Source organism: Pinus tabuliformis, chromosome X (genome assembly GCF_031772625.1).
Source record: "Pinus tabuliformis cultivar Carrire ecotype Pingquan chromosome X, CPIR1, whole genome shotgun sequence".
NCBI classification, from domain to species: Eukaryota; Viridiplantae; Streptophyta; class Pinopsida; order Pinales; family Pinaceae; genus Pinus; species Pinus tabuliformis.
This window is the reverse complement of record NC_142308.1, coordinates 246694575-246714349: the sequence shown is the minus strand read 5'-3', so window position 1 is coordinate 246714349 and position 19775 is coordinate 246694575.

Sequence of the window (19775 nt, the reverse complement as noted above, 5' to 3'; positions counted from 1 at the left end):
ATTATACCTCTGATGTTCCTGCTAAGGTTTTTCCCCTCTCCTTACTCTAATTGACTGATCTGACAAGGGTTAACCCAAAAACAACATACTAGAGTAGGTGACACTAGTTAGCGCGCAAGCGTTGTGTTGTCACCAAGGTTCACTTCGAACAGTACGTATTTTACTTCAACATATCATGGACTAAAAGTAACAAGTTCTTCATACAGAGGCGGGGTGACAGATAACCAAGTAGTGATAGCAGCACAAGGCCTCTTTTACTTTACCCAGCTTGCTTCAAGAATCATACATGGTTTCATGCAAAACTATCCTATGAAATGAAACAAGAGAACTAACGAACAACAAAGAAAAGCAAGAGCAGAAGCAAAAGTGAAACTAAAGAAAGTAAGCAAACAAGCAAGCAAAAAAACAAACAAACAAATAAGTTAAGCAAACAAGCATGCAGGCAAACAAATCAAAAGAAAACACTACTTCTACTCCTAAGCTAACAGTGCATGGGTCATCTCACGTGAAGTGATACTTCCAATGCATCCACCAGCGCATTGGTTGACCCATGTTGGTGAAGGTATGGTTTGCGAACAAGACAACTGTGCGAACCAGCAAACAAGAAAGATGTAACAGTGAAGACAAACATACTTCGAGCTTACAAGTGACCACAAAGAAAAGATGAGTGAAAGTGCATGACATGCACTCTGTGATGCTGCCATGCTATTGTGCTACAGTGCGTGCAAATGTTAAGTGTATGCATTCTCTTGACTATGACATGCAAGCAAACGTGAGAAAGGTAGACCACTTGTGTTGTGAATGTGTGCTTGTTGTGTAAGATTCCTCCAATGCATGAGCGATGGGATCATGTAGTTCGAGTGGAGGAAGCGAAATGTGGGTGTTTGGTTGATCTTCAATGCAAAGAAGAGAGTGATGAAGAGCCTTGAATGTTTCAACAATTTCCTGACTGAAAGTGAAACCAACCTTAGGACAACGAGGGCCTAACATAACCATTAGCTTGGGCTGAAGTGCCTCGACATTCTGGGGAGTTGTGACCTCATTAACAGATAGATCATCATAGACCAGTGTCTTGGATAGATTAACAATGGTTGAATCAACATCGTGATCGGATGAGGAAATGAATAGATCACGACAACCAAGATCAAAAAATTCAGGATTTTTATTGGCATCCTCATGATTTGATGAATCGGGTAGAGGGGTAGATGAGAAGCGAAGATGTTCACCCTCTGTGTTTTCAAGAAAGATAGATGATAGATTGGATGGATTTTTCGAGGAAGATGTGTCCTCTCCGCACTGTAATGACGGACTGACATCTGATGTGTCCTATGAATGATCGAAAGTAGAAGCATCTGGAAATGAGTTTTCACAGGGAAAATCAGTAGTGGCAAAGTCACAAGGGATGTCAGGATGAAGTGGATGAGGCACGGCTAGAAGGGAGTCATCCTTCACCGCCAGTTCTTCTTTAGATTCCTGCACACACTCATCATGAATGATGGTGAAAGCTGGCTGCATAACACCAACTCCGTCGACAACTTGATCCTCATTCACAACAGGTGAGGATTTTGGAATGGGAGAACACAAGACAGTACAATATGGAGGATCAACAGAATGTGAGGACAGAGGTCGAGGGAATGAGTCCACGTGACAACCAACAAGTTTGCAAGCCAAATCTGTGCAAATATTAAGAGCAGGTGGGGTAGGAGGATGTGACAGTTCAACAGAGGTGTGTGCATGATGTTATAGACATTTTTGTGCCTTACAGCATGAAGCATGAAATGTCAATAATCTAAGGGATCCAAAGTCCCTAAACATGTTGTTCCTACCCCTAGAGGAACAAGGTCAGCAAACCGCAGCACTGAATATCAGTTCTCCACCTGAAAACACTCAAAAACAAGCTAATTCTGGATCATGTCAACTGCTCCATTGAGCATCTGCGCTGAATGTCAACTGCTCCACTCTGTACCTGCACTGAATGTCAACTCTAATGAAGGCTACCTGCGCTGGGCGAGATTGGCCAAGTGGCACAGTCATTCCTCAATGTGTCAAATGCCCAGGAAGCTTCCAAAATGACACTTGGATCAGGGAATTCGCCTTGTGATGAGTAAGAGGATCTAGATCTCCAAGTGGAAGCAAGAACCTCCAAGTGGACTCAAGAACTGAAGAATAACTAAAGTGGGAGAGGACACTAGTCAGTTTCATGCCAGCCTCAAGCTGACTCATCCTTTCTCCAAAACTCCTATATATAGAGCTCTCTCATGAGGTCTAGAGAGGCTGGAATCTGGTGAATGTAAGGAAGTGTTGTTGGTTTGAGTATAGAACTATTGGGTGATTTGCTTGAAGGAGGTGAAGAGGAGATTTCTTTCCGCTGGGAGGTGTTGCTGGATTGGGCCTTTTATGGTTGTAACACTCTCAGAACTTTACTTCTTCCATTAATAAAGTATTTGAGGTTCTTCTATATGCATGTGTCTCAATGGTGTATTGATACTTGTATATTTGATTTATTCTAATCCTTGAATCAATTATGAATGTATGCTTCTTGTAGTTTCCCTCTCTTGTCATTTTGCAGGATCTTGGTGTAGCTGGGCTAGTGAAAGAGCAAGGAGCTGGGAGCAAGCAGCAAAGAGAGAAGATTGGATCAATCATTAGCGGAAGATAACGGTTAGTGGATCTCTTTCTCCCCTCTCTTACATCTCATAAAGAAGTAATCTTGAATAGCTTTGCATTCGGTTGTTGCTGAGGTACTATCACCCTTAGAGTGGGATAGGGTCATTCCGTATTGGATACTTTTCCCAACAACAAATTGGTGACTCCACTGGGGATCGTATCTTGTTGGTTGTTTGTGTTTTTGCTATTCATTTCATAAACACAAGGAGTACCGAATCGAACTGCATTTGGATCTTTCAAATGCAAAGTAGAGGGCAGCTACTCTAGCTCAGTTTCTGGGCAAGTTTATGATTTGAAGAGCTGATCCACAAGGACTCTAATAAGCTCTTAGTGATAGCTTTTCATCCTCCTTTCCATCCCTTAGTGTGTACTTGACTGATAGCTTCTGATTTGGCCAAAAACTGTGAATTTTTTAGCAATCTGTGACCCGGAAACCAAGAGAAACGAAAGTTTCGTTCTTCAGTGCAGGCTGTGTGAAGGCTGTCTACATTTCAGCGCAGTTCCCGAAGGGGCTACCTGCGCTGAAGGTCAAACTGCCAGTGTACCACCTGCGCTGAACCAGTCTTGCCTTGTGCTACTGGGGTTTCCTGCTGTTTCTTGCCCTGTTTTCACCCTTGTTTTTGCAGCCTGTTACCAGTCAATGTACCTATCTGAAACCAACTTTCCTTGCCACTATTCCGCCTCGGTTGTATAAAGAAACTGTATTTGTTCTTTGTGTATTTCTTATATCATTTACAGTTTCCCATAACGAAAGTGAACTAGTCTTGTTGTGGCCTCTTAGATCTAGACCTGTGATAAAGTGTCGTTTTGATCTTAAGAGTTAGTTTGTTTGCTGTTCATAGCTGATTGAGCTTTTGCTTTCGTCATATGGTTTGAGTTTATATATTTCTAGTCTCGAAACAAGTAAATCTTAAGGTGTCTTTTGATTTTGGACAAGCTTGTTTGCTTTCGCTTGAAATTGAATTCAGAGTTATACAACAGCTTTCTTTTTGTATCGCACAAACATTAAGAAAGAGAAAAGAAATATCTGCATTGTGCATGTGCATTATGACAGTTTGCATGTTGATTTAGGAAAAAGTGCATTAGTGTGTGCTCTATGATCTGTGTGAAAAGATGTTGTCTTTCTTTTCCCTCAGTAGTTAAGATTTTCAAAGTTGAAAGATTGAAAAGCTTGCTTATCATCTTAGGCTGAATTTAGGAGTGTTGTCATACATCTCGTGGTGATCCATAAAGGCAAACTGCTAAACAAGATCAACCTTAAAATAAATTGAATTTACATAACAACGCATTGAAACATAACGCAAACATATAGAGGTCTAAGCTAGAGACGTGTTCCGGCGTCGTTAAACGTGATATCTTAGCGTTGAGTGGTTGGGTGATTCCTCCACGGTGAAGCGATAAGTATCAATACGGACTTGTGCTCCCACGTACCGTCGCGTATATATTGGGAGACCCCTATAGGAACAAAGCCTTTATCCATAGGAAACCGTGTCGGCCGCCCTACTGATCGCAATGCAGTGAACACAGCATTCACGAAGATCGACCACTCGTACCGTAAAACGTATTCTGTGGTTTTGCGAAAAGTTTGGCACACCCTCTGCCTAGAACTCCAGAGCAGTTTCTTTTAGCATTTTTCAAACTCTATAACTGAAAAAGTCCATCTGAGCATTTGTCACTTCGGGCTCGTTAAAACATCGAAGGAGACTAGAGTCATCTTTAGCTTTTTCTCAACTCTTAAAAAGTGAAAAAGCAAGTTGTGTCTAAAGCGTCGTTATAAAATTTATTTTAAACGGAACATAATCACCTCTTATTCCCGCGTTGATCTTTAGGTTGAGAACATGGAACGCCCCAACCAAGGAATTCCACATGATGGAAATCCTAGTCCTTTCTCCTCTTGGGGAGAAGTTGGTGCGCCCCACATGGCCACTTTGTCGCTTCCAGGACTAACAATTGGCCTGCCGATTTGGATTTTCTCAACCAATGTAGTTCAGAACACCATGGTTCCTGAACAGTCGAGTCAACAGTTAGATCAGTCTAGAGCTGCCCACGAGCCTTCTACTTCCTATAACTCTTCCTCTAATCCTTCATCTTCGCAAGGTAGAGCCGGCAAAAGCCAAGCTCCCATGGAGAAGAAGGAGAAGAAGAAGAAGGAGCCTAAGGCGACTGGGGGCAAGCAAAAGACATCTGACAAAAATCCACACACAGCACAGACCGGGCCTAAATCGCCATGTGTCATATGTAGAGGAGACCACTTCCATAGAGATTGTCCCTGTATTCCCCGGATACTAAGGGACTGGTCCCCTCGGTTGCACAATTCGGGAGCATCAACCTCTGATAGCCATGTTGAATGCTTACCGTCAACCAGCGAAAATGAAGGTTCAAGACAAAGAGGGGGAGCAAGATCCCCCTGTAGACTGTGTAAAGGCGATCACGCCATCCACCGTTGTCCCTTCTTAGACGAAGCGAAGAGAGTTTTGGAAGATCGTCCGGTTTCACCGTTGAGACTTCCTCCTGGATACAAAAAACTCGTGCCAAGTCCTTCGTTGGTTGAAAATACAGCTGGCCCGCTCAAGTGGTCGGCTGAAGCATCAGTCATTGAAAATGAACCTACTGAATCCAGACCAGACGAAAGTCTAAAGGTCGAAACGGCAGTTGACCCGGTTCCGCCTTCAGAGGTTTCATCTTCAAATGACACCGTCACTGAAGATTCATCTTCAAATGACACCCTCACTGAAGAGAATAAGGATGACACCATCCAGATTCTTTTCATCAACACAGACTCTGATGAGCATCAGGGCAATGCGCCCATTCCTTTATCGCAGGAAGGAACATCGTCAGGGTCATATCCGGCCGTGTATTCGGTCCCACCACCAAGCAACCTGGTTGTGTCCTTTGATTGGAACCAACTAGGCAGACCCCGGTTGCCAGCCAGTATACCATTCAGAATCATCGTCCAAATTTATAGAATGGTAATGACTGGAACTATCATTGATGAAGGGGCATCTGTGAGTATCCTTTCCTCTATTGCTTGGAAAGCACTGGGTTCCCCGGCACTTTTGCCTGAGATAAGAAATCTCTCGGGTTTTGATAAAGGAACTAGTCGACCATTAGGGATCCTCCCCAATGTGCCTGTTACATTGAAAGGGAAGACCGTTCAAATGAACGTGATGGTCATTCAAGGACCCTTGGATTATAACCTACTCCTTGGACGAGACTATATATATTGCATGGGAGCTATAGTCTCCTCACTCTTTAGAGTAATGTGTTTTCCACACGAAGGAAGAATGGTCAAGCTCGTAGACCAACTTTCATTTCTGGGATCACGCATCGCAAATAGTCAAATACCAACCCTGAATGGTCTATTCACCCAAGAAATGTCTCCACCCCCAGTCCTCCTTCCCGATGAGTGCGAGTGATTCGGAAAGATGGGACTGGAACCCAGGGGGCATGCATCCTGGTCTGCTTTGGGCAGAAAAAACCTGAGGTATAGGGTAGAATTTCCGCGAAAGAGTATGACTAGTCTGTACGCCATCCGTGGATGGAAGAGGGGTTGTTCTAGAACAGGATTCTTTTGTCAAGGATACTTGTTTGACAAAGGTCATTCACCATTGTCTACTTTGGTAGACAGTGCCGAGGAAATGTTTTCGTTTGATGGTGTTAACAAAACAATCTTTGGGTAACCAGAAAGAGGCAAGCCTCACCCTTTAAAACAAATGTTTTATCGGATAAGTAGGGGCAGCCTTGAAATTATACTTTATACCTGGGGGCATGCAAACCTTTCGGAGTGCAAGCTAAGAGCGGTTATTTATCTGCTTTTAGGATTAGCCGTTTCCGAACTTGCATAAAGAAAGGAGGAGAGGGAGCATAGCTTATGTGAGGTGCAAGCTCTATAAAAAATGGAATCTTGCAGGAGACATTCTTATCTTATGACTGGTATATCGAGCAGTTTTACCGCGGAATTTATGCTCGTTAAAAAATAGAAAAGCGAGATCCGAGCAGTTTTAGCACATAGTTCATGCTCGTTAAAAAATAAACATAAGATCGAGCAGTTTTACCGTGGAATTTATGCTCGTTAAAAAATAGAAAAGCGTGAGCAAGAGTTTCCTCCAGAGTTCAAGCTCATTAAAAAATGAACCTATTCCGGTAAATAACCATTGTGATCGTAAATTTATTAGCCATAAAAAGCCTTAGTCGTGTTTGCACCTGCCACCTCCATTCCATTTGGCCGATCATTCACCCCCATATGATTGTTTACCTATTTTGAGGAACAGCTGCGAAGAGTGATTTCACCTAGCCATCCTTGTGACACTGCCGTGATTGGAAAATTCCTAACATGTACCTGGAATCTGCTGCTATCCCTGTTTATCACTCGTTCCTCAAAAGACGAGTCTTCTTTGAGCTCTTTTCTCCTGATTCGTAAAATATGAAAAGTTTGCTGAGTTTTGGCCTTCCAGCTCGTTAAAGTGACCGGAAGAGCTATCCCTCCTCTAGATTTTAATCTTTTTGGACCTGAGGGATTATTGCACAAAAAGGTCGAGCGCTTGTTTTATTCGGCTCGTTAAAATTATCGAAAACTCATCCCTTCTGTATTGTTTTATACTTTTTCGGACTTAAGGGATTAGATGACGAAAAAGGAATTTTGGAGTTAACTTTCTGTACCTTTTCAGACTCTCTAAAAATGAAAAGGACCGAGTTTTCCTTGTCGTTAGACTCGTTAAAATGATTAAATAGCGACAAACTTGTCTTTAGACGAGAACGAGTTTCCCTATCACTAGGCTCGTTAAAACATAGCGATGGGCTTGCCCGAAGGGCAGGTTATAGAACAAGCATATGTTATCCTCCTCAAGCTTGACAAAAATAAAGAGGTACTGGTCAGAAATGACTGGGGAAAAATTGGGAGAACCTCAAAGCTTTAATGGTAGCAAGTCGCTCTTGAACATGACACTTTGTCCTCCGTATCACATCGGGTTGGGTTGTTTCATTCACCGGTCTCATCACCATGGTCTTCGCCAAACCATCCACATTTGGGGTAATGCTACCGATCCATCACATCAGTGTCGTTATATGTTCAAGAGATGTTGTTCAGAAAGAGTCAACCGTGTCCCATCCACTGCCATACATTATCCTTCATCCACCCATGATCGCCACCCTGAATCATATCTCACAGATTGTTTTCACCTCCACTAAAATCATTAGCTCCGTTCCGTGTCACTGATGTGGGATTCATTAAGGCCCTCCTTTGACGGATCGCTTCTTGTCGACTTCAGCTCATTATCCAAGAAGTTGATCTAGGAACACCCCCCCCAGTACTTTGAAGCTTGCATGCCTCAATGGAAAGTTTCTCACTTCCGGCGACAGGTATACATCAATGACCTTCGACCAGAAGATTTTGCGTGGTGTTCGACGCCAAATCCTTTATTCACACCACGTGAATTGTACTGCAGTACCTTGAGGGTCATTATCATTATCGGTGATTCCTCTCGCGCTTGTTAACGGTTTACATCACTGACCGGTAATCAAGCGATGTCTTTCCATGTTCGACTTCAGCGCAATTCTCACATGGATCGACTTGTACTTAGAGTGAAGATCGAACGAGTTTGAAGACCCCGGATCTAGTTTCATCCATCCGGGCTGCGATATATATTCAGGAAATATAAAGACATTTGACATGTACATCATTGCAGCAGATGATCATCCTACTCAAAGGATGATAATTTCAGCAGAGAATTATCAGTCTACCATCAGACGATCGTCTGTTCTATGTACCAAAATGAATTTATAAAGCTGAGCATGGGAATGCCCGCCTCAGCTAGATCATGAAAGCAGAATGAAAAATAATGTATTGTATTGTATTTTATTACAGGTCACCTCTCAGCGATTGAATGAACTTCGGATCCTCCTGATAAAGAATTTCACTCGATAAACGACCTCATACTTTAGGGGGCAACTGTTATAGACATTTTTGTGCCTTACAGCATGAAGCATGAAATGTCAATAATCTGAGGGATCCAAAGTCCCTAAACATGTTGTTCCTACCCCTAGAGGAACAAGGTCAGCAAACCGCAGTACTGAATATCAGTTCTCCACCTGAAAACACTCAAAAACAAGCTAATTCTGGATCATGTCAACTGCTCCACTGAGCATCTGCGCTGAATGTCAACTGCTCCACTCTGTACCTGCGCTGAATGTCAACTCTAATGAAGGCTACCTGCGCTGGGCGAGATTGGCCAAGTGGCACAGTCATTTTTCAATGTGTCAAATGCCCAGGAAGCTTCCAAAATGACACTTGGATCAGGGAATTCGCCTTGTGATGAGTAAGAGGATCTAGATCTCCAAGTGGAAGCAAGAACCTCCAAGTAGACTCAAGAACTGAAGAATAACTGAAGTGGGAGAGGACACTAGTCAGTTTCATGCCATCCTCAAGCTGACTCATCCTTTCTCCAAAACTCCTATATATAGAGCTCTCTCATGAGGTCTAGAGAGGCTGGAATCTGGTGAATGTAAGGAAGTGCTGTTGGTTTGAGTATAGAACTATTGGGTGATTTGCTTGAAGGAGGTGAAGAGGAGATTTCTTTCTGCTGGGAGGTGTTGCTGGATTGGGCCTTTTATGGTTGTAACACTCTCAGAACTTTACTTCTTCCATTAATAAAGTATTTGAGGTTCTTCTATATGCATGTGTCTCAATGGCGTATTGATACTTGTATATTTGATTTATTCTAATCCTTGAATCAATTATGAATGTATGCTTCTTATAGTTTCCCTCTCTTGTCATTTTGCAGGATCTTGGTGTAGCTGGGCCAGTGAAAGAGCAAGGAGCTGGGAGCAAGCAGCAAAGAGAGAAGATTGGATCAATCATTAGCGGAAGATAACGGTTAGTGGATCTCTTTCTCCCCTCTCTTACATCTCATAAAGAAGTAATCTTGAATAGCTTTGCATTCAGTTGTTGCTGAGGTACTATCACCCTTAGAGTGGGATAGGGTCATTCCGTATTGGATACTTTTCCCAACAACACATGATCTCCCACATCACTCCACGGTGGTGGAGTTGTGTGATGAGGTGAAGGCAAACAGTCACTTATGACAAAGACTGTGCCTACTCGTGATTTTGTAGTTCCATCACCAGAGTATGAGCGAGCTTCGAGTGATTTCAAGAATTGTGGATTTTCAGATATGTGAAGAAGATACTCAAATCTCCCATCGAGAAATTTCCAATCAATGTCATCTTCAGGGAATCGGTATGCAAGATTACAAAAGCGTGTGTGAAACTGTTCAACGGATTCATCGAGTGCTTTTTGTAATTCCATAATTTCTTTGTTGAGTGCTTTATAGTTAAAGTGATTGAAAGCACGGTCTATCTCTGCGACCATATGAGCAAGAGAATGAATAGATTTTTTGGGAAACGTGGCACACCAGTGCATTGGGTGCCCTTGAAGCATGTAGACGAATAATGCGCAGTTCATGTATTCCTCAAAGAATCCATGTCTTTCGCATGATCCTACAGCATTGACTGCATGCCTAACCAAGGCTACGTAGCCTCCAACATCAAATGTTTTATGAGACAAGTTATCCAACAGCTTTTTCGAGATGAATTGTTTCCATAAGACATACATTCCTGAAGAGAAACTCAGTAGTTAGTCATGATATATGTGTAGAGATTCAAAACAGATGTGAGGACTCAACTTGTCATTTGTCCCTCCTTCTAGTGCTAAAATGTTGATGGTTTTGGAGCCGCCAACATGCAAGGGGATCTCCTCGGTAAGAAGTCCCAATTAGACCTCAGACCGTTTGGTATAGGAGTCCCAGCATTGGGTCATACGGTAATGCCTTGACCATGATTTCGCACAAAGGCAAGTAAGATAACTCTGTTGGTAGCAAGGGTGTGGCCACTACAGTGAGTCAAGGAAGGTGCTTGAGAGGTTCTAACACATGTGGGTTGAGATGAGTCTGCCCCTTGGAAACCTGTAATAGTACTCAGATGGGAAGGAAAGACACGAGCGAAGATGCATCAAAAGCTGGAAAGCAAGTTAGATGGCAATCTAAAGTGATGGTTAAACCAACAATACATTTCAGAAATATTGATACATACTCATACAGAATAGTCCATACATGCATGCGTACGAAAGCAAATACATATGCCATTTAGAGTAAATAAGATAGCTAGAATACAATACAACATATGCATGAAACGTGTTGTCTCTTATTATATAAAGAAGTGTAAGTTCCAGTCATACAATACATCCATGTCCAACCACTAGCCCCAATAGTGGAATGTTACAGCCACATTTGCCTGCTCCTCTAAAGATATGTACTAACTCCGTGCAATGGAGAAGCTAAGGCGTGTTACAATACTGTTCAATCTCTCTCCAAGATAGTCTTATCAGAAGCTTGGATGAACAAAAGCCTATACAATGAGTTATGAGATTCTATTTATAGCAAAGGGTGGGGTGACCCTTGACATTCCCCTTTGTGATAGATCATCTACCCTCATGACTCTTCATCCACTCTATGATTGTTACATCCAGCTATTGACACTTGAACTTCCACTTGACATGACGTTACATTACAATGCACATGTACTCATGTGAGACAACATGGCTTGAAAAAGCCATGCACGACATCACTGACATAGTTCGTCGTGATGAGACCAACTCTTTGACATGCTTGTGATGGTGAAGGTAATGAGCTGATGCCAAGCTTGGTAGTCTGTGATTGTGTGCATGCACCACATGGTGACATCATACTGAAGCGAACTCTTGCCTTCATTGCAACCGGTGCATTGGTTTGGCTCCTTCATCCGACTCATCTGTTAACATGCGCAAGGTCTTCTTGGGTGAAACTGAACCATCAACACATTGATACATTGTGTCTGTGATGATATTCAAGTGTGTGCTGGTGGTCATTTGCATCAACTTGCCGAAGTACATGTTCAACTCCAGTTGGAATTGCTTCTTGTCTTCACCTTGGTTAGTGTGGTAAACTAGTTGGATCGCATGTTTGCGCACAATGACATGCATGTTGTTGAATCCCTTGCATGCGATCAACAACACTACTCACCATGTCTGCTCCATGCCAGCTGTGGGGACGGATCTTTAACTTGTACGGGTGCATTTTCATGCGTGAGTGCATGTTGCGCCCATTATTGTTCTTGTTCCTACTGCAACTCACTCGTTTGTATGTGCAGCTTCATGTTCTTCCTTGAGTTGTTGCTTCAGCACATGCAACTTCTTCTTTGTTCCATTCTCTGTCTTCACGCGATCTTCATGTCGCACTGTCACCTCATAGCCTGAGTCTCCAAACTTTCTTTCAACTTCAGTGGATCTGCTTGAGCTCACAACTTTGTTCTGCCTATGTGTTGTTAAAAACCTTCCTCTTGCATTCATTACATTCGTTGCATTCGATATGCTTCTTGCAGCTGATGTTCATGATGCTTCTCGCTGTGATGTTGCTGCTATCATATCTTGATGTCCTCATCTACGAACAACTTGATGTCTTCATGAGTAGGCAAGCTCATATACATTTGATCGACTACATCTCCAGGTGTGCTCTGAACAGTGTCTTCGGCTCTGCTCTCTTGGAAATCATTGTAGTTGCATTGATGAGAGGCAGATGAACACTTGCAATTCTTAGAGACATGGCAACACTCATGGCAAGCAATCTATCAGTTGAAAACCAAAATGAACTTTGGAACTGACTTGCAACATACCTATGTGACCAATCATGCAGGTTGTACAATTTCGGCCAGGAGGTCGGGAGACTGACTACCAAGACTGCGCAAGGCACTGTCTGGGCTATTGGGAGACTGACTGACTACTGGAACTGCATAATGAATAGCACAGTTTAGCTGCTAACTGTTGGAATTGTGCAATGCACAATATCAATTGGCAATGGCTACAAGCTCAGTGATTGCATTGCACAATTTTCTAGGCCATGAGTCATTATCCTTCAAAAGTGCGCAAAAAAGTCCTGGAGGACATTCACTGGGCAGAGTTGCGCATTTCCTTAGAGGAAGACAGATCCTTCCCTCTCAGGATTACGTAATGTTGTCTTGGTGAGGGAGAGTCCAGTCCAAGGCTACCTAGACTCATTGATGGGAAACTGAAAGAAAATGTGAGTGTGAATGCATGGTGATACTGAGTGTAAGCATAAATGAAAGCTCATGCATGCAAACACTGAATGACAGATTCAGAAAATGGAACAACATGCATGTGGGTGAGGCGAGTCGCCGAGTCAGTGACTTTTCGTGAAAAACAGTTTCATGCATGTGACAGCAGTGAGATGTTGACGAAAAATTAAATGGTGCTAGTGCAAGCTAGTATGTATCAAAACAACAGAAAGCGCTCACTGAAATCAAGCAAGCAGTGTTCATACAAAGCGAAACACAAAAAGTTCCAGAAATGCAACACAAGACATGGAAAGCGGGCTTACCCCAAAACAACTGAGTTGAATGTGCCGACAGCTCCTAGATGTGATGTGGGATGTCAGAGCTTCAAGGTTGATGTGAGGAATGAACTCTACGACATCCTGATGAGTTTTGATAACATCGAGGTTGTGATGCGCATGCCACAAATCTAGGGAAAGCGACACTTGGGGGGAGGTTTCTGAAATGATCCTTGCATGTGACCTCCAACTGCTAAAAATAGATCCTTGAAACAAGGGATGCATTTTCATGTTGCCTTGGGAGAAGCAACCCATGCATGCAAGTTAGTTTCGCTTGGTCCCAGAGGGAACTGGTCAACTCAGCTGCACATGCAAGAGACTGCGAGATAGATGGGAGAAAATGTGCATTTCTGGCTCGGAGTTGGGCTGGCTTCCCATGAGATTTGCACAATTTCTGGGCAGAGCAGCTAATTGCTCCATAGATTTGCGCAAATTCTGGGCTGAGCAGCCCTGTTGGGAAAAATTGTGCAATTTTCACTGTGGGTGTTGACTACCAGAATTGCACAATTCTGAAGCCTAGCAGGCTGCTAGTCAGGATTGCACAATTTCTGGAGGGAAGGTTGGTTGCCCTCCAGAATTGCACAATTTCTTGGGGGAGCTACTCAGCTTGTAGCTGGACCAAGTCTGGGTGATTAGCTTGTGGGGGGAATGCATCGAGCTATGATCGACAGGTTGCCTTTGTGTAAGAAAAACACTGAAGCTTGTGTACTTGACGAAGCAAGACATGTTCCTGTGAAGGTTGGAAGGGAGGCTCCAAAACTAAGCTAAGGAAAAAATTTGGAAGGTGGTTGTAGCCACTGCAATAACATGTGAGCTTATTCTCTTGGAGTTATGCAAGGAAATAGGAGATTTCCTTATTCTTTAGGAGTATGAATTGTACAAGGAAATAAGAGGAAGCAAGAGGCCTATTTTGGCTAATATTGACCAATGCAGGAAAAGGAGGATTGATATTGCAATGTAGGTTGAGCTTCAAGTATTGAATCTGCCATTGTAATCGATCAATTTTGTCATCTGATATAATACAAATAGAGGAGGGGATTTTCCCAGTTGGGTTCCCTAGTAAAAATATTGTGTTCATTGTAGTTGAATGATTGCATGTGCTTCTATTATATGTTTTCACTTCTGCAGATTGAGTAGAATAAATTTGTGTCTATTGTTTTCATTAACTGCAAATTTTGAGTTATTTCTACAGGAAATTGTTGGAGTTCTAAAGGAATACTACGACTTGTGTGACTTCCTGCCAGGAACCAATGAAGTGCATAAGGATAACAGCCCCCAGGATCAGGGAATGGAAGATCATGCTACTCAGGAGAACTAAAAAGATGAGGATAAACTCATCAACAAGGAAGTTGGAGAACAAGCAAATTAATCTTGATGAGCATTATGCTTTTTTCTTGAGTTTTGTGGAGTTTTTTGGTGTATATATAAAATAAATAATGTAAAAACTCTTGAGTGGAAAAGGCCATGAAGAAATAGAAAGTTTAGTGACAATTTCTAGTATATGGCAAACAAAGAATCATCTCTTGTTGTAAGGGTTTTATCCTATTCTCTAGTTGTCTTAATATAATATAATTGTTTCTTTAAAAAAAATGTGTATATTCAATATTTAATAATAATAATAAAATGATTTTATCCCTGAATATGGGTGGTGAGTCCACCCGAAACATTGGATGAATCAAAATACATACACAGTTAAATTCGATAATTGGCAGCCAACAAGATTTTTTTGTATTTTTTGTTTCATTTTATGAAATAATATTATCTATATATATATGAAATTATTTTTTTTAATATTATATAATTTTTTAAAACGATTTTTATTATTATCATAAACAGTAAAATTTATCATAACTTAGTTCTTTTTCCAAAGGAAAAATCATAATTTTATTCAACCTAAGAACAAGGAACAAAATTTCTTTTTTTCGGATGCTAATAAGCATTTGGTCATGCCAGCCAATGGTTGGTGCACAAATAAAATAAACAAACTATAAAAATTTCAGGACTAATTATGATAAAAAAACACTTAGCTACCCCTTTCTACCTTTCTTTTTCGCAATTGTTCACCAACTACTTGGTTGGGAGCATCGGTTACAATTTCCAAATGATTGGCATCTTCCTTATTGGAGACTTCTTTATCTAAGTCTAAACTCTCAGATACATGGGATCATTTTACGCCTCCCACCTCTATTTCAGGTGATGTTTCCTTTTTCTATTGCACTATAATATCTATTTTTTCAATACTCTTCTATCTCTAGACCATTGTTCCTAAATTGTTTTCCCCTCCATCCACTGATGTAACTTGTTGTTTTTTAATCTCGTCATTTATATGATTCTCCATTGTTTCATCATCCTCTTCTTATGAGAATTACAGGTTTGAAACCTACCATCCCATTGGTTTTTTAGGCTACTTCTTTTTCCTTTTTGGAGATTTCTTTATTTGTAGACATGTGTTTTGTAAATTTCATGTTTGAAAACAAATACATCACCTGAATGTTGTGTTCTCAAAATATAATGGTTAGGTCCAATGAAACTATTATGAATCAAGTGAATGCGCTTAGGTAAGACTTTGTTAAGATATACATCTATATAGATTTTGGCAAAGGTGAAAGTCCCTTTTCCAGGTATTTCCAAATCCATCTTTATGAACTTTCCCAGTGTATTTCCAATTCCCTTCAATACTTCGTGGTGTCAAAAGGAATAGGGAGGTTATGTAATCTCACCCACACCAATCCCCTTGTAGAATGGAGGGTATGTGAGTCTAATCTTAAATTTGAAACTAATGTTCAAAACCCTCATGAACTCCACACATCTGATGATACCACATACTTCAAGGGGCCTTTAGAATGGAGGGTCCGCATATCTAATTTTAAATTTTAAAACAATGTACGAAACCCTCACAAGTAAAACCCTCATATCCTTATATGCTTGGTTGACCAAAATATAAATGATATATGGGCCAAACAATAACAACTTAGAGCTTGCTCGCTACAACCCATGCACAATCTCTAAGCTTGGTCGCAGCAACCCTAGTCGAATCACTGAACTTTTTCATGCACACCTGACAAAAATTCTAAACTTGACTGTCGCACCCATGAAAGGATCTCTAACCACCGGCCAACAAATCCAAAACCTACTAATTCCTGTTGATCCTAGGCTATATGGACTACGACTAAATCATGGAAACTCATAGCCTTGAAAGACATGAGTAAAAATCCCCAGGAGGGCATCCTTTCCGCCTGTTATCACTCAGAATTTTCTCTAGAAGTTATTAGAAGAAAGAAAATGACCGAGGTAACCACAAACGAACTTTTGGGCATAGGCTTTGGCCAACCTAAGCTCAGGGAGGGCTCTATCTATATGATTTAGCTTTGTTTGATGGGATTTTAGGCTAGTTCTTAATGTTCATGGGGTTTTTTATTTGTATTGAAGACTGGGTGGCAGGGTTCTTTAAACAAATGGGTAGAATGATGTCTCTAGTCCATTGGGCTATGGGGTCAACAAAAGGGTAGCATGACTGGATCAACTCACTAAAGGGAATGTTCAAAGGGAAAGATAGCTGAGTAGAGTGCGGGTCTTTGGGCCAGAGGGGTGAAAATGTTTTAACCAGGGTGAGAAAGCAATTAAGAATTCTCAGACTGGGATTGAAATGAGGAACAGAGGGTAATCAAAAACAAAGGGCAATTAAGAATCCTTTGCTATAGATTATAAAGAGACAACCTAAACTAATGAGAAATTAATAATTCCTTAACTTAGATGTCAGTAGAAAACATTTATTTTCCTAACTATTATAACATAGTGTAATTAAACAAATTCTAAGATAATACTCCAGTTATGGCATTCAAATTCAGATAAACATTATGTAAAAATTTCAAGAAAGGTAACAACAACGTGAGAAAATACTTGTCTACACTTCGCTCAACACATGAATCCTTTGAAATATTATGTCTTTATTCATCAATCCAGCTTGTTAACTCAGTTAATGCTCCAATGGCTTTACAGTCCTTTGATCAAGAATTCTATAGAAATTTCTAAGAATCCACCCTACATACCTCGAATTGTGAAGTATTTATACTAAGGTTTTAATACAAATATCTCAAACTAACTTGAGATTTAATCTAGGAAATACAAATATCTCCTTGCAGAAAGATAGACACAGCTAGTGAACTGCTTTCATGTTGTCCCTTTTATTGTGGTACTTCTGAGCTTTATGGTTTGGTTTTAGCTCTTTATGCTCTTTGTTGTTTGAATTATCTCGCTGGAAGCTTTATTTACTTCAATCTTTCATCTAATACTCTCTGTCACTGATACTCTTTCACTTTGATAACCTGTCTTTATCCTTTCTATGTCTTTACCTTTTACTGTACATTTTGACCTTTATTGTGTGTTTCAACTTGGAAATTACTTAGTTTTTATGTGTAACAGCATCAGGTAATGGATATAGGTTAGGTTCCTGTATGTTAGATATGTTTGTCTTCTAACTGCATATTCGGTCTGGTTACTCTGTTTTGACTGTCAATGTCTTTGTGTGAATGTCTTCTTCTCGGATATGTGTGTAATTTTCTTCTTCTCTGTTCCTTAGGTAATGGTCTTCTTCTTATGAATATAGGCTTTTTAATAGGTTTCTTGTCGAGTCTTGAAATAAACGAGTTCTGCGACTAGTATCAAAATTGTTTATCCAAGCTCTGGTCTTCAGCTGATTACCTGCAAAACACAAAAAGTATTAAGAAAACTGAGGCTGGCTGGAAAGGCACTTGATTGCTTTATTTGCATAGGGATGCTTGGGAAAGGAGTCGTGGCAATGTTTTGGACATAAATGGAGGTGGAATTGTATTGCATAGGTTCAGGGTGGTGCTGAAGGGTTTAATAGGTTTATACTGTGAAACGGGCGAAAGGCACAAAAACAAGGTTTTTCAAGGTTTTAAGTCTTAACAGGCAACTTTTCAAATATGGTGCAAAAATTCATATTACGGATAATAAGCGGTTTATCGAGTTGGCGTGGAGGTGGTATTGGAGATCGTTGCACTGTTTATGAGGCAAAGGTGGTTTTTAGGATGGGTCACCCGATATAGTCCATAGCTCGACACGTAGCCCTCGGGGGGTAGGGGAAAACCACTTTATTGGGCGGGTAATGTTCATCCATCAGGCGCGGCCGATATGGCTGTGGACCATTGGATGAGCAGGAAGTCAATCTAATGGTAGTCAGGCGAGGGAAGCGAGTGAGAGATAAAAGCTTGGGCTTAAGGGGGGCGGCTAGGCTTTAAACTTCAGCAGTTTGGGTTTATTTAGGAATTAATCACACATTTAAAACCATCGGGCGGGGCTTAATAGAGGTTTAACTCAACTTTGGGTAAATTTCGGGCGTCGGGTGAGCTCGATATGGCTACGTATCGTAGGATTTGGGCGCAAATGATCGGACGGTGGTCGGGCAAGGGAATAGCACGGACTAAATGTACGGAGGCTTTAGGGGGGCCCGATGCTTTAATCACAAGTGATTTGTGATTATTTAAGGTTAAGGAGGGGTTTTATTTGTTTTGTCGGGATAAGGGGCAAATGTATTAGTTTCTATTAAAACTAAGGGTTGGGGGTATTTACATAGGGATTTAGTTAATATACAGGAAAAGGGTTTCATCGGGGAGTTATATAATAAAGTTAATAATTAATATGAAATGTGGCGGAGTGGGTTTTTCCTTATGTAAAAAGGTAAAATGTAATTTTTACACACATATGCTCAATACTTAGGATAAAAGGTTTTTTGGTGGGTTTTTGGGTGAAAAGGGCTTTACATGGGGGGTTTTTGCTTTTCCTAGGCAAATGGTGTTTAACCTTAGGAAAAGGGGTTTTCTTAGGGTGATGAGGGGAAATGGATTTTATGAAGGGGGAATGATTTTATGAAGGGGATTCTAGCACTTGTGTCCATAAGTCATTAAGCCGAGGGTCTGGTCCCACCAAAAGTCAGAGAAATGCTCTGAGCCTCTTTGACTTGTAGGATTTAAAACACTAGAATATACTTGTAGATAGGAAATTAGTAAGTATAGGGGAAAAATGAATGAGGGGGAGTTATTCACATTAACTTTGTAAACCTTTGCTTGTGCTTCCATAACTGATCATACATGTTGAAATATGTGTCTAAGCATGATGCATGTGTTTTGATCCAATCAACTTTGTAGTTCAGCAACCTTTCTTCTACTTACCCATTTCTTACCCTAACATGTTTTCTTCATTTATTTGGGTGCATTTAGGCTAGCAAACCCTTATCATCTATTTTTCTTTTATAAAACAAACTATCTATTTCTAACCTTATATCATCCAAGGGCTCATATTAAACTCATGAGCTCCTTTTATTTTCTCTACCTATCTAAGATCTGCCAAGATTAAACCGTTTGGTCAGATTTTATTCTCTAACTATAAACATCAAATTCAAAGCATGAAGTAACCAAGATTAAACAGTTTGATTACCATGGATTGTGGCATGAATAATAAGTTGCACATAATCATTATTATGCATAAAAGTAAATAGTAGTAGCATTTAGACTTGCACACTTTCATGGTCTCTTTTTGTTTTTGGGGTTCATATATTTTCATTTTTTGACCTTCTCTTATTCTTTTTGTCCTTTGATTTTTCTTTTAGGACATACCCTCTTTACATTTTTTAATTTTATAATATGGAAAACA